Genomic DNA, 16775 nt, shown 5'->3' with positions numbered 1-16775 from the left:
TAACAACAATATAACCTAGTATGCGAGATCAGGCAGTACACGTCTTAATTGTTTCTTACCATCCTGTACTTTACGTGACGACGTTCGTTGTTTCCTTACTTGAACAGATAGATAATGCAGCGAAACGATGAGCTCGTGTTTACTAACTCTCTTTGACTTTTGGTCCCAAGATACTTTCTCTAAAGTTTCCTATTGGGTTAAAAAGTTTAATGCCCGCCATTTTACTTTAACTTGTCCTTACAGAGAACCCCCCCCCCCCCCCACACATCGCTCTAAGTGAGTGGGGAGAAAGAAAATACGGTTGTGAGCTGACGAGTTCGTAGAGATTTCATAGTTCCTTTTCTACAGTATCCTACTAATCGTTTCCTGCCAATCGTTTCTTATCGTATCTTCCGGTATCATAATACTTCAGATTATATTCTGCTTATTGTATTCTATTGTATCTAGAGCACATATTTGAAATCATATTCAACGAAAATGATGTATATTTAGACATTCATTTCACTTCTAGAATTCACCTTCAGACGCACATTCAACAAGAAAAAACGCTCATTAGGACGCATACTTAGCACCTGGGACACATTTAGGACTCACGTTTGTACATATATTCATCAAAAAATGTGCACAAAAACAGAAAAAGGACGAGAATTTTAACGATTTTTAATTTAAAAATGCTTAAATAACGAAATTTAGGTACATTCAATGTAATGAACGTACATTTTGCTGTACTTCCTCAAATTCCTTGTTTGCCTCATGCCTGGATTTGGTCATGTGCAGATCATGTATCTTGTCAAGTTTACTCTTAACTGCCTAGTTTGATTAAATGCTTGGCTTGTATCATGCTTCTCTCGATCTGTAATTAAATTGACTCTTTGCTGACTTGGACAATATGATTTGCTGGCCCAGTGCCTAATTTCCACCACGTGAACTGCCTGCATCGTACCCAGCTTAGCTTGTATCTTACTTGCCTCATGCGCTGCTTACCTCATGCTCTGTTCCTAGCTAACTTCGTGACCAGCCGCCTCATGCTCTTTTTTCTAATTGATTGGCTTTTACCACATTGTACCCAGCTGGTATCGTACTCTTTTTGCCTAGTGATTGGCTTGGTAATATGCCCTGCATGCCCTGCATGCCCTGCATGCCCTGCATGCCCCGACCCCGTTTCAAGCTTTTCAAATTTATAATTTCGGGTGTCTTTTTCGATATCCAGCACACAAATATACAAAATTATAACACATGCATACTGAGAGTTTAAATTGAAACAAAATTTTTAAAGGAATTTAAATAAGTTATCAGTGAAAATAAATTTGTAATTATTAAAAATTCAATCCTCTAAGTAGTTCCGCTTATAACACTAAATTTGGCCACATTCTAATTAAAAATATATATGAAATTATTTTATTGAAAATTCAATAAGCTTTCCTTAAAGTTAGAAATACTGGTCAACCATAACAGGATCTTGCTCTGTCTAACAAATAATGTGGCCTAATTCCCTATCTTACAAAAAAGGTAGCCTTTGCTCCATCTGGCTACAAATGTAGCAAAATGTTCCATTTGGCTACAAATGTTGTCTCTTAGCGATGATTAAAATGTGGCTTGGATAAAATTTAAGTCAAATTGGCTACATGATTATCAAATGATTAAAATATTATAAGTTCCTTTTTTGAAACAGAAATTATACCTACTAAACAAAACTTTAATTAAAATTTAATGTCTCAAGTTGAAAAAAAAATGCACTTAGTGATTGTTTGCCTAGGAATAATCAGAAGTACTCCGAAAAAATTAAAAAAAAATTATGCCGTGAATGACCAAAAGCACATGATGAAAACAAACAGAAGTTTATGTAAATAATTTTCTATTAATATAATTATAATTATGCTTGCATATATCCTTGATAATGCAGATTATAATTTGTAACATTAGTTAATGTATTCTAATAAATCTATATAAATTTTACGCATATGCATATTTTATAGTAGGCGTAAAACATGCCTACTAAGTAAGTATATATGCTCGTTAAAGGTTATGTACATACTTTAGATCTGGAAATTCAGGGACGCTTTTCTTGCCTGCTAGAAATATATCAATGGTTGTTTGAAATGTCGATTAGTATCGATGAAGAAGGCCTAATGGTTCGGAGACGCTCGGACTCAATGCATGTATTTGGAAATCTAGTAATCATAAGGTGCACCGATAACGGTCTACATTGTAGGAGTAATGTTATTAAGTTACATATTTTTTAACTGCCTGAGAGTTTTTCTTAGTAAAGCCTTGATTACAGGGAAGATGATTCATTTTAATATAAATTAAAATATTATTATATTGTGTATACCATGGTTTAAACCATAGATGGCAACATAAACTCAATAAATTTAGTAATATATTTTTTTAAAAATTAAATTTGTGAAATTTTTTCAGAATTTAAGGTTAAAAGATACCGAATTTATAAATGGAGGCCATAATGGCCAACAAGATGGCAAATGCTACGACAGCTGATGGCCTGGTGATTGACAGACCTGCACCCTAGCGAGTAAACAATATACCACGATGGCGGCATTAAAATCTAGCAGATTAAAACATAATGTATGATCCAAGATGGTTGCCATCACGACATACTAGTTGGCGTAATATAATTTATTTTGCTGCTATGTTGGAGATCATTCTTCCAGCAGACACCATTGGGGTAGGATTAATTCATTTTGCCCTCACTGGACTAGAACCGATGACTTAATAACGCAATGACAAATTTATATTTAAATAAGAGAAAAACTCTTTATCTATTTTGAAATTAAAAAAAATGTGTAGAAATTAAGAAAGTTCAAAATAGAACCAGTACCTAGCACTAGCACAATGCACAGGAAATACCAAATTATAGTATTTTTCAGATTTTTAATTGGCTATTTGTCTAGGGTTTTTCTGTTACTTTAGCTTCGTTATAAATTCGATATTTATAATTATTAATATATCATTTGGTTACATACAAACATTGTGAAATAATTGAATGCAATAAATTTTGCTGAAATAATGTTTAGTTATTTTAAGGCTTCGAATTTCCCCATAGTTTGCTTGAAATAAATCAATTTTTGGGGTGGGATTAGAACATACGACCACAGGGTAGTAATAAAATAAACTGCATAGTAACAAAAGCTGTATTCGTAAAAAAAACATAATAACTAATTAATAAGTATTATTTTTACTTTGCTTAGTTCTAAATTCTATGATATATATTTTCATATAAAAACCAATGAAATATACCACTAACTGCCAGTAGACAGTATGGTAATTACAGTAGGGAGAATGCGGGTTTCTAATTTTGTTCATACAGGAACTTTATCGCCTAGACGTGGTTTATGAAATCATGTGAAGCAACATGTGCTGGGTAAAGGGGAGCTCGCAGCTAAGTCGTGAGGGTGGCCGTATATTTTTTCCCGCCCCCCTGCGTCTGACTCAGTTCTTTTGTATTTTATTTATTCTGTGCGGCCTGGCACAAGGTGGCACGTCTACCCACCAGGCAGTCCACTATCATAAATATCTCTCGCCCAGTCATGCAGCCACGAGGCTACAGAACACGTACGCAACAATACTCGCATTGATCTGGACTCACGCAGTTGACTCGCCGTGTGATCTAAACAACGCGAACACTTTTTTACTGACGAAAACTTCCTTCTTTTATTCTTCTGTTTTGTATATTGTTTTCACTGGGTAATTTTTGGTTTGTATAAGCCAGGGACCCACGACGGCCATATTGGATTACGCTTGACATTAAGCTTACCTTTAATTTTACAATTAACTTCAGTGGTCATCATCAATTACGTCATTTTCGACAGCCATATTGGATTAAGTCGTTTTCATCGGACATTTGGATCACCTAATTTCGGACAGATATCTTGGAGTCGAGGGTCCTAAATCCAAATGTTGCACGTTTAGTTACGTTGGCATCGCCATCGAGTACCACAATACCGATCTTTGCGCATTTCGTTACGTTGGCAATGCTATCGAGCGTCCCACTCCTGAACGTTGCACACTTCGTTACGATGACATAGCCATAAAGCATTCTACTTCATTATCTTTTATTTTGGTGTTGTTTCCTAAAGTTCGCTAGTTTCGCTCTTCCTAATGCAAGTACTAGAAATGTTGTTATCAAACTTATGTGACCAAAATAATTCCCAATTTGTTCCAAAAAGTTCCAAACATTTTTCAAAAAGCTAATAATATTATAAGCTATACACTATTTTGTTCATGATATCGGATAAGACTGCAATTTTTTTTAATGTGTGAATATTTGTATATATATAGTATATAAATATAATTTGCTTTGTTCAGATATATGTTATCGCAGTAGTATATAATAGTTCCTCCGGCGCCAGGATTCAGGGTGTGGAGCTGTGTGAACGCCCGCCATCTTGGATTCTGAGGTCACGGCGGCCATATTGGATGACATTGACCTTGAAATTTGACCTTAACCTTTGACATTCAAAATTTACCAAAACTTGCTCAAAATTCGCCAAGATTTCAATTTTGTTGAAAATAAATACCGTCAAAAATTCTCAAAAATTATGATTCTGAAAACCTCAAAATACTTTTTGCCTTAGAAAGAACACAATGTCCTACAATAGGCTTAAGCATCCATGTCTAAAGCCACTGATAAGCCCCTGACGTCATCTAGGATTATGACCGCCATCTTGGATTATGACGTCACTGTTGCAATTTCCGTTAAGGCAGAAATATTTAAAATCCGTAATTTTTATTTTCGAAAAAAGTGTAATTATTTTAATTAAAAAAAAATTAATTAATCTAATTGAATGACAAAAATTTTATAAAAAAATATTTTAAAAAATTATTAAAAAATGTACACTTAATTCATGGAGCTCGGAGTTCTCGGTTCGATCACGGTGAGGGCAAAAAAAAATGATTACGACCGATCCATCCTCCACTGAAGCCACTGGCAGACTGACCTCCTCCCACCACTTATGCCAAAGTATAAATATTGTCAACTAGTATGATGTTACCACCGCCATCTTGAAAATCTATATTTATTATCCGATTTAAAAGAAAAAGTTTTTAAATTGATAACAAAAAAATCAAAATTTGATTAAAAATATTTAAAAAACTGTTGCATGTTTTGTTACGGCCGCCAACTTGAAAATCCGCACTTTCAATGCTAGAAATTCCGAAAAAATTCCAACAAATATTAAAAAAATTGCCTACTTCAAATATTTAGTTATATAAACGATTTCGGTCCTCGGTTCAATTTCTGGCGAGAGTAAACAAGTTATTTATTAATGTATTAAAAAAAGTTCTCAATAAAAAGTAATAAAATCATCTTACATCACACACGACATTTTTAATCATGTCACCACTGTATCAATCATCGTTACGGACGCCATCATGAAAATATTTATTAACTAACCGATTTTAATTAAAACACTTCAATATTCATCAAAAAATTAACATATAATAATACTGATTGACTAGATCGATTTCCGTCCTTGAATCTAAACCAGTAAGAGAAAAAATAAAAAAAGACAGATCCTTCCTCCACAGAAGCCACCGGGCATGTGTCGTTTTGCCTAAAGGCGTTTTGCCTAAATTTAGGCAAAACGCCGTTTAGGCAAAATGCCGTTTGGCAAAACGCCATTAGGCAAAATGTTGTTGGCCAAATAGGAGTTAAGAAAAATGCCTTTAGGCATAACGCCATTAGGGTAAACATCGTTATGCTAATCGCCATTAGCAATTCGCAGTTAGGCAAAACACCTTTTCCTCCTTTAGGCAAAATGCCATTAGGCGATTCGGCGTTAGTCAAAACGTCGTTAGGCATATTGCGGTTAGGCAAAACGCCGTAAGACAAACCGCTGATAGGCAAAATGCCATTAGGAAAAACGCCGATAGGCAAAACGCCGTTAGGTTAGGTTAGGTTAAGTTTAGGTTAGGTTTTGTTTAGGTTAGGTTAGGCAAAACGTCGTTAGGCAGATTGCCATTAGGCAAAACGTCGTTAAGACAAAATGCCATTTGGCAAAACGCCATTAGGAAAATCGCTGTTAGGCAAAACACTGTTGGTCAAATAGGAGTTAGGCAAAACGCTGTAAGGCATAACGCCGTTAGGGAAAACGCCGTTATGCTAATCGCCATTAGGCAATTCGCCATTAGGCAGAATTCTTTTTCCTGTTTTAGGCAAAATGTCATTAGGCAAATCGGCATTAAGCAAAACGCCGTTAGGCATATCGTGGTTAGGAAAATCGCCATTAGGCAAACCACTGATAGGCAAAACGCCGTTAGGCCAAACGCATATAGGTTACGTTAGGTTAGGTTTAGGTTAGGTTAGGTTAGGTAAGGCAAAACGCCATTAGGCAGATCGCCATTAGGCAAAACGCCGTTTGGGCAAAATGCCATCTGGCAAAACGCCGTTAGGAAAATCGCCGTCAGGCAAAACGCTGTTCGCCAAATAGGAGTTAGGAAAAATGCTGTTAGGCATAACGCCGTTGGGGAAATCACCATTAGGCAATTCGCCGTTACGCAAAATGCTCTTTCCTCTTTCAGGCAAAACGCCATTAGGCAATTCGGCATTAGGCAAAACGCCGTTAGGCAAAACGCCGATAGGCAAAACGCCGTTAGGTTAGGTTAGGTTAAGGTTAGGTTAGGTTACGTTAGGTAAGACAAAACGCCACTAGGCAGATCGTCATTAGGCAAAACGCCGTTTAGTCAAAATGCCGTCTGGCAAAACGCTGTTAGGAAAATTGTCGTTAGGAAAAATGCTGTTGGCCAAATAGGAGTTAGGCAAAACGCCGTTAGGCATAACGCCGTTAGGGAAAACGCCGTTATGCTGATCGCCAATAGGCAATTCGCAGTTAGGCAATATGCTTTTTCCTCTTTTAGGCAAAACAACATTAGGAAATTCGGCGTTAGGCAAAACGCAGTTAGATATATTGCGGTTTGGCAAATCACCATTAGGCAAACAGCTGATAGGTTAAACGCCATGAGGAAAAACGCCGATAGGCAAAACGCCGTTGGTGAAATCGTAGTTAGGCAAAATGCCATTAGGCAATTCGCCGTTAGGCAAAATGCCGTAAGGCAAAACGAGGTTTTGTCATCATAGTAACATGTTAGGCAAAATGCCATTAGGCAAATCGCTGTTAGGCAAAATGCCGTTTTGCAAATCGGAGTTTGGCAAAACGCCATTAGGAAAATCGCCATCAGGCAGAACTCCGTTAGGAAAAATGCCATTAGGCAAATCGCCTTTAGGCAAATCGCCTTTAGGCAAATAGCCGTTAGGCAATTCTACATTAGGCAAAACGCTTTAGGCGAAATGACCTTAGGCAAATCGCTGTAACGATTTCATGTTTAGGCAAACCGCCTTTAGGCAAATCGCCTGTTACTCAAGCCACCTAGATGTATTCCGACCTTGCGGCTGGTGTTTTCACATTCGCCTTCCAATATGCGACCTTGAAGGGTAGAATGGGAGTATCTACCAGTTCTCGTTGAAAACATTCCAGAGCTTTTAAATATACATAACTATTCGGGATCGCTCCCTATTGTTGATTGAAAGGGTATTAGAGCTTCGGCGCCGACCAGGGCTGTGGCACCAATCCAGCATAGTCTTTGCCTCAGCCCCTCTACCACACTCAGCTAACCAGACAGTTGGCTGTGTCCTGAGACCTAACACTTTATCAGCACTGCTGGTGCCTTCCCCAAACTCCCACATCACACTGGGACCCCTCAAAACACCCAGTGAACCCGTGGTCTGAAGGAGGCCTATCCAACCTCTGTTAGCTATCCAGGCTAGTACCGGAGCTGTATGGTCGCTGACAACATCGACTCCGCATCAGGCTAAGGAATTCTCGGAGCCTGCTCCAAGCGATCGGAACACCACTACCAATTACGAGTCCTACCCAGTCAGATTCCAGGGCCTTGTAGGAAGCCTCAGCGGGACACCGTTCAATTTTTAATGGATTCTTCCCGTACTACTACCAACTTGGCGTTGATTCGGCAGACTGTTCGCCAGCTGCTAACCGAATGCCACTCTTCAGAGTTACTCCACTGGATGTCCTTGTCTCCTCGGAATACCCTCCGACATGCCGTACCTCGGAACGGAAGATTTACAGCCGATTAAGGCCCGGAAGTGCCTGAAATCATCCGGCGGCGATCGCAGGAAGCCCTGGCTAGAAATGACAACCACGGTGCGTGTGCAGGAGGGCATCGGGTTGGGGGCGCGGAAGAAAGCCAAATCAGAGATCTACCATAATGACAGTATTCCGCCTGGCCTCTTCGAAAAAGGCGGAAATGTACCATAACGGAAATCTGTCATAAGTTAAAAGGACAAGGCGGAATTCTACCATATTTCCTTATACACTCCATGGAATGAGTACAGCTGCTTTGCTCTCGAAGTAGTGTATAGAGAATGTCGCTAGGTAGCACTGTTAACTCCCTAGCTGTTTTTTAGGTTAAATTAAAAAGCTACAGATATGCTTCTGGCGGTTACTTTCTGTAGTTCCAGTCATAAATCAACTAAACAGATCGCGCACAAATATAAACAAATGTTCCCAAAAATGGGTTACAGGAAGCAGTACTGTATACTTATAGTCGTGATCTGTAAAAATAAAAATATGGTACTGTTCCTCCTGTTTTGACGGGGGAGGTGGGGCGATGGAAGACTGCTATACTAGAAGACTACCATACTGGAAGACTGCCATACTGGAAGACTACCAAACTGGAAGACTGCCATGATAAAAGAATTCCGTCTGGGGGTGACGGAAAACTACCATAATTTAAAACGCGAACATACAGTCCTAATACTCGAACGACATGAATAAATTATGTATGTTATCTTAAAAAGAATTTGAATAAATAAGCAGCATACAAAGTCTCGTGATTCTAGTTAATGTTTTAACTCCAGGTCACTAGTTGAAATTAAATGCAGTCTAGTGACCGAAAATCACAATTTCCTGACAACCGACGGTTAAGTAAGTAAAAAATTGCGTTATCTATATATAAGAGATTTCCACCTATGTACTGACTCATCACGATTTATCTGGAACCATAAGGCCTACAGACTTGAAATTTGGTAGGAATATTCCTTTCGCCAAGTTGAGGTCAGCTAAGAACGGATTTTACGAAATTACACCCGCAAGGGAGGTTGCGGGGCCGTTAAAAAAATTAACTTTAAATCTATAGCTCCTACAGTTATTAATTTTGGAGAAATTATTATTTTTTCCATCTTGAGTTCTACTGAAAACGAATTTTTTGAAATTCCATCAACGAAGGGGATTGCGGGGGCGTTATATTGAAAGTAAAAAAAAAAAATATTAATTACATTTCGGGCTATAATGATAATACAATTAATATGTAGGATTATATACGGGTTCAATTAAGATTGTTTTTGTTTACAGAAATATTATTTTGTTATAGAAATTGAATAAGCGTTGTATAAAACATAACCACAATTCTTTGTTTGTCAATAAACTCATCAGCATTTGATTTCAATCAGCGTCTTAAGTTATATCTTATGTAATATTTTTTTTTTTTTCCTTTTTCTTAGCTTTTCATTGCTGAGAATAAAACAATTGAATTTGGAGTTAAGTTTTCGCACGAAGATGACGATGGCATTTATTTTATCTCATTTTTAAATCTCGATTTTCGATCTATTACGTTCTTTGACCACTATTTAACCTCTGAATTTGCAAATCTCATATCGAAAGATTAAAATCAGAAGAAAAATTTATTTTTATCAATTAATTAGAATAATTTAATAAGTTGTATTTCATTTTATTTATAGCGGTCATAATGTATTTTCTCCATTTATTATTAATTGCTCTAAATTCAATCATTTATAAAATATTGCCCAATTTTTTAAAATTTATTGGCTTATATTTGGTTTTATTTATTTAAAAAAGTTAATTTTGTAATTTGTAAACATATTAATGTTTATTTCAGTTATTAAATTGAATTAGGTTATTTATTTGTAAATAATATAAATACAATTTAATTGTAATTTGTATTATATAACTTGATTATGTTCATAGAATTGAAGCTATCTTAAAAAGAAAAGAAATTTATTTTGATACCTTTTTGTATTGTGTCAAAATAAAAATAAAACCAGAGTAGTATATAATAGGGGCTCCGAGCGCAGGCCTCAGGCGGTGGATTGAGATTGTCGGTCCGCCATCTTGGATTTGTGACGTCACGGCGGCAAAAATTCCTCAAAATTCCTCAAAAATGCCTCAAAATGACTCAAAATTTCCCGTTTTCGAGGGAAAAATTCCCGTTTCGAGGGAAAATTTCCCGTTTTATTCCTTAAAAATCCCAGCGGCTGAAAATTCCTAAAACTGGCTTAAGCATCCTTAACTCAAGCCAACGTTAAGCCATTTATAGGATTATGACGTCACCGCTGCAGTTTCCGTTACGCCCGCCATCTATCCAATTTTAATGAAATAGAAAATTTTTTAAAATTTATAAAAAAATTCAATTAATAAAATTTTAACAAAAATTTTTAAAAAACATACGTTAACGACACGGAGCTCGGAGTCCTCGGTTCGAACCCGGTGAGGGCGAAAAAAAATAAAAATGGCGACCGATCCTTCCACCACGGAAGTCACCTACAGATTAACCTACCACCACCAATAACAAGGTCAACTAGTATGATGTCATGTCCGCCATCTTGTCTTCGTCTGCTGGTAGCCATCATCATCTTGTTATCGTCGACGAAAGTGCGCTGACGCCATGTTAATTTAATTCTTATCCGCTAGAGTGCAGTAATAATTTATTATTGCTGTGTCACCCGCCATCTTGTCATTTGGCCGCCATCTTGGAATCGTGTAATTATTTAGCTAGAAATTCGGGAAAAATTCCAAAATTCATTAAAAAAATCACCCATTAATTTACATATTGATTCGATCCGCTCATATCCTTGGTTCAATCCCTGGCCGATACAATAATGTTTAATTTTATGTAAAATAATAAAAATTTCAATATACCATGTTTAACATTCTTAAAGAGACTTTAAAACCTCTACTACAATCATCCTATAAGCCATCAAGACCAACATATTGGTAATTCGTAATTGTAATGCTAGAAATTCGGGAAAAGTTCCAAAATTCATTAAATAAATTGGCAATAAATATACTGATTGATTAGATCGACTAAGGTCCTTGGTTCGATCCCTGACTGATACCAAACAACTTTAATACTTTAAAAAAGTACCACTAAAGTGACAGGTTTGAGAAAATAAAAACACCACAAGTTATTTTAAAAAAACTTTTATTACATACATACTACACTACTACAAGTACAAAAAAATACACACACAAATTACTAAAGTTTTGTGGATTTCTCGACGTCTGCATCTGCCACCCACGTATTAAAGCGAGGTGGAAAGCCCCACCACTTGACGTAGGACAGTCCATTTCTTCGTTTTATAATCTTCTCCACCAAGTACGTATCGGGATACAACGTAGGCTGAATCTCTTCGGCATAGAAGCCGCCATGGATAGGTTTGTGGTCCAAATCTTCGAGGTAGTAGGTCCTAGGCTCTGATTCACGAACATGTGTCACACGGAAAAGTTCGGGGCTCCAGTTCGCAGTGAAACCTTTCTCGAAGATACCTTTTTGCTTGGAGATTCGCACAATGTCACCGACGTTAGCTTTACGCTTTCGTGGATCTTTCTTCTTCGTGTTGGAAAACACTGTTTGAAGCAAGCGATTGTCCGTTACGTCCTTTGGTTTCATTTTCGTGGTAGAATGCACCGTGGAATTATACTCGCTTATTAGTTTCGGCAAGATGTCCAGCCACTTGTAATTTCCGTTAGCCGTGAACTGCCGCCACATCTTGGAACGCAAAGTTCTGTTAAACCTTTCGACAACGGAGGCTTTGACGTTACTAAATGTAGAGTAGTGTTTGATGCCATACTTCTTCATCAAAGCCTTGAAGGTCGCATTGTAGATTTCTTTCCCGAGGTCCGTTTGCAGGTGCGACGGTACACGTCCATCACGCAAAATATTGTTCATGGCCTGGGCTACGTCAGTTGCAGTCTTTGATTTGACAGGTCTCGCCCAAGCGAACTTGCTATAAACATCGATGACTGTCAACATGTACATGAAACCTTTATTCAATCGGGAATACGGTATCATCTCAACAAGGTCTGCCTGGAATAAATCGTCAATTCCACGAACTATGACTTTGCGACGAAGGTATTTCCGTCTAGCAGGAGCATGAAGTTCGCGAGCGATTCCGGTTCGACTCATTGTATGTAGCCGGCTTCCCTCAGTTCTTCAAGTATGGAGACTATTTCGTTGATGTGCGAATAGTTTCCTACGCTAAGCGAAGCATGTAGAATTCTAAGTCGATCAACTAATTTATAAGGGTCGTCCCAATATACATAGTCAAATGTCTGACCAATTTCTAGCTTTTGTAAACCTTCGCCATGTATTGTTGGTTCACTGAAGAGATTAGCGAGAATGTCGATTTTTTCATGATCTTCGTCTTTATATACACCACTATCTGGATCGTTATCGCGAAAATGTGCATTGGTTAGCTCTAGCAGTTTTTTGTACTCTTGTAAGTCTTTGTGAGAATACCCTTTAGGCTCCCTGCGAAACAGCAATTCGTACAGACCCGGAGTCCCGCGCGTTTTGAACTCTGCTACGCGCACGATGTTTCCTGGTAGAAATTCTATTTCTTTAGCACCGAGAACCACTTATTATGTTTTCTGTACACTCCGTAGGTCGTGTCATTATTCCGGCTCGTAAACGATATCAGGTATGGTCGGACCATTGCATTAACTTGATGTCCCTTTTTCGGTATTTTTTTCTTGTGCATGGACTCTGTACTTGTTAAGTCCTCTTCTCGATCCGGTTCATACTTTCTCTTCTTTACAGTTGGCATTTCATCTTCAACTTCTGTCTTCACAATGAAGGCTGGTTCTTCCTTGTTTTTAAGTTCGTCGAGGCGACTAGTGATTGGTTTAAATATCTCCTCATTTTCCATCTCACATGCAAGTCTGGTTCGTCTAGCAAGTAGATATTTTTCGCGAACAGACTGTATAGCTCAATGAAGGCACTGGCCAGGTCCGACATTGTACTGGCTGAAAACTTATTGCAAGATCTCCTTATATACTTATTTATTCGTTCGCAGAAACTTCTTTCTTGTGTTTGGTCAAATCTGAATTTGTTGACAAGTGGGATAGTGATGCTTTCAGACTACTTTGAAAAGTCCTCAGATCGTCACGTCTTTGTGCATTCGATACTTCTATCATGTCGCGAATGCGAGAATCCGAAGCTTCCACGCACTGGTCTATGGCTACGAGGTACTCAAGTAATTACTTTTTCACACTGTCTACTTTTTGAGCCAGTAGCGAAATGTATTTGCGGATATCGCCGTCATGAGACTTGAGAGCAGTTCGTAAGTCTCGACTGCTACGGCCGAATTTCGAAATGCTATGACTCATGTTTGGCAATAAACTGATCGAAACCTCGTCTGTACCTGCCCTTATATAGAGGCCAGTCTTTGACTATAACTAGGAATCCGTGTTTTTCTTTCCAACACAAGGAGCACATGTCTTTGAATTCCTGGAATGTCATGTCGGTGTTTACGTGATCGTCATAAGCGTGGCGTAAATTAAGTTCGTCCATGCGAAACAAAACTATGACATTCGCGTTGTCTCGTAGGAGATGTTTTGGAATACGACCGTACGTCTGACACAGGTAAACGCAGTCTACCTTGGCGTGTCTGCCCATGGAAGAGTACTCTTGTATTATGCCTTGTTTCTCGCACATTACATCGTCGAACACAAACACGGACTTAGGCTTTGCTTCGTTTGGAGGTACAACATCGGTATTATCGCTAAACGGAAAATACTCCAGACCATCCACAGATTGTAGAACAGTTGCTAGGCGCTGGTACTTTGGCTGTTGCAACGACTTTGAATACAAGTAAACGTTCTCGAACCGAAACCGTTTGGTTACTCCAGTAAACTCAGTAAAACACACGTCTTGCCACAGTTTGACGGGCCCGCCATTATGCAACGTACGGCAGAAGGCAACAGTAAGCCATGTCGTGATTCACGCGCACTAAATACATCGTCTTGCGTAATGCGTACGGGCAAACAAACATCTTGCTTGACGACCTCCATCGTACTGACGTAAATTCTATAAAAGCAATCGTATTTATTGATTTTAGGTCAGTTGTGCGTAATGACTCGAAGAGGTAAGAACAAAAAACACATCGGCGCGGGACTCGTAAACTCGCTGATAAACAATCTGCCATTCGAGCTACACATTCCCGGCTACAGATTTTGCGGCCCCGGGACTAAACTAGCGAAAAGGTTAGCTCGAGGTGACGTAGGAATTAATTCTCTGGACGAAAAGTGCAAGCAGCACGATATCGCATATTCATTAAGCAAGGATCTGCAATCTAGGCACCGTGCCGACGAGATATTGGCACAGGAAGCCGAAGATATAAGCAAATCGCCGGACGCGGGACTTAGAGAGAAAATCGCGGCCTGGAGCGTATCTAAAATCATGAAGGCAAAGACGAAATTAGGACTGGGCGCTCGTCGAGCCGGCTCCATCAAGTCAAAGACTAACTCGCGCAAGACCAAACGCAAGACTGGTGCAGACGTGCAAAAAGCCAAGCAAAAATTACAGACTCTCGACAAGAAGATTATAGGAGGATTTCTTCCTTTGCTTTTGCCTGCACTGGTTGTTCTCGGCGGCCTCATCGGTGCAACGAGCGGTATAGTGTGGGCAGTCAACACTTCGAAGAATGAGCGCAAGCAGTTAAAAGAAGCACAGCGACATAATGCCAGCATGGAAGCCATTGCCATCGGTAAAAAAAAACGGCGCAGGTCTCTACTTGCAACCTCACAAGACAGGACGAGGCATGAAAAAGAAACGAATGAAAAAATCCTAAGTTCCCTACCGAAACGACCGCTCACCAACGTAGATTTAATAAAGTACGCACGCAAACTTCAAATACCAAATTTCCGCGGCGTGTTTATGCGAGACACTTTGCCCAGCAAGCCAAAAATGCACGAACGGGCCATCATTAATTTAGACACGTCGGCGGGTCGCGGCACGCACTGGGTGGCCTATGTAAAGACTGGAAACATGGCCGAGTACTACGATAGTTTTGGAAATTTACGACCTCCCCCAGAACTTAGGTTGTACCTGGGTCGGACCACTACGTTGTTTTACAATTACGAAACGGAACAGAGGCCTAATCAAACAAACTGCGGACACTTGTGTCTTCGCTTTTTAACAAACAAAAATTAGCTGACCAATAAAAATTGCTACTTAAAGGTTGTGCAGTGACGATAATTTATTAGTCATGTCGATAACACTTACCCTGACAGGTCACGCATCTGAGCTGCGGGCGGTTCATTTCCCGCCTCTGGATTTAGACGGAGAATGGTGTATCGGACTCGTAGATTTTCAAACGTATAATGCCATACCGAACATCGACGAGGAAAACTGCAAGATCTGCTTCCTGAAAAGCGATGGGACCGCTCATGAAATACAGTTACCTGTTGGCTCTTACGAAATAGATGACATTGCAAATTACATCAGGGATATGTTACCACAGGATGTAGACTTTCAACTGCGTGGAAATCCAAACACTCAAAAAAGCATTCTAACATGCAGTGAAAATGTCGACTTTACGAAACCTCGGACCATAGGTACGATGCTCGGATTCGAATCAAAGGTGTATGGTACAAGAAGAACGTACGAATCTACGCGCGCAGTAAACATTTTGCCTGTGAATGTCATAAGAATAAACTGTAATTTGGCAAGTGGAACGTATCTCAACGGAAGACTAAGCAACATGCTGCACGAGATTTCGCCGATGGTCCCGCCAAGATATAAACTGGTAGAAGTACCGCAAAGTATCATTTACGTTCCAGTCGTCGTGAAGTGCGCACACGAAGTCGTCGTCCGAATCGTTGACCAGCGGGGACGATTAGTGAATTTTCAAGACGAGGAAATTACATTACGTCTGCACTTGAAGCGATGGGCATAAAGTTCGTAACACCGAACAATTATAAAAGAAATCGTAATGTCATGAATAAAAACAGTTCTCTACCAGACATCGGTGCGTTAACACCTGACAACATAAAGTATCTCCTTAGTATTGGACAAGTGCCGAATAAATATGGAAGACGAAATCCTCAACGTGGAAGATCCGGTCATTTTTGATGACAGCATTACGAAAATGGAATTGCACGAGTACCAGCCTTTCCTGCCCGGACCGTACGCACTACCATCGGAAGTACGCATTGCTGTACAGCACCAAGATATTTGTACTTTACCTTCGCAGTCATTTCTACGTATAAGAGGGACGCTGACAAAAGCGGATGGTACGCACCCGACAACGACATCAATATCCTGCAATGGTATTCTTCACCTAATTGAGCGCATTACATATGTACTCAATGGCGTCGAGGTAGACCAGACGAGAGATGTAGGCATAACATCTGCTATGAAAAATTACCTTTCGCTCACGCCAAATGAACTGTCTGCTGCAAAGATGGCCGGTTGGGCTCTCGAGGATGAATATAAGCTTCCGGTTTATGCCGAAGGGAAGTTTGAAGTTTGTGTTCCTCTGTCCATGCTTCTCGGATTCGCTGAGGACTACAAGCATATAATCATTAATTCGAAACAAGAGCTCGTACTGCTTCTAGCCAACACGCACATTAATGCAATTGTCGCCACTGCAGAAAACCCTCAAGATGTCTCCCTAACACTACAGTCTATCGAGTGGATGCTGCCTCACATCCAAGTGAGCACCG

Source organism: Bacillus rossius, chromosome 7 (genome assembly GCF_032445375.1).
Source record: "Bacillus rossius redtenbacheri isolate Brsri chromosome 7, Brsri_v3, whole genome shotgun sequence".
Lineage (NCBI taxonomy): Eukaryota > Metazoa > Arthropoda > Insecta > Phasmatodea > Bacillidae > Bacillus > Bacillus rossius.
Note: the sequence above shows the minus strand (reverse complement) of the source record.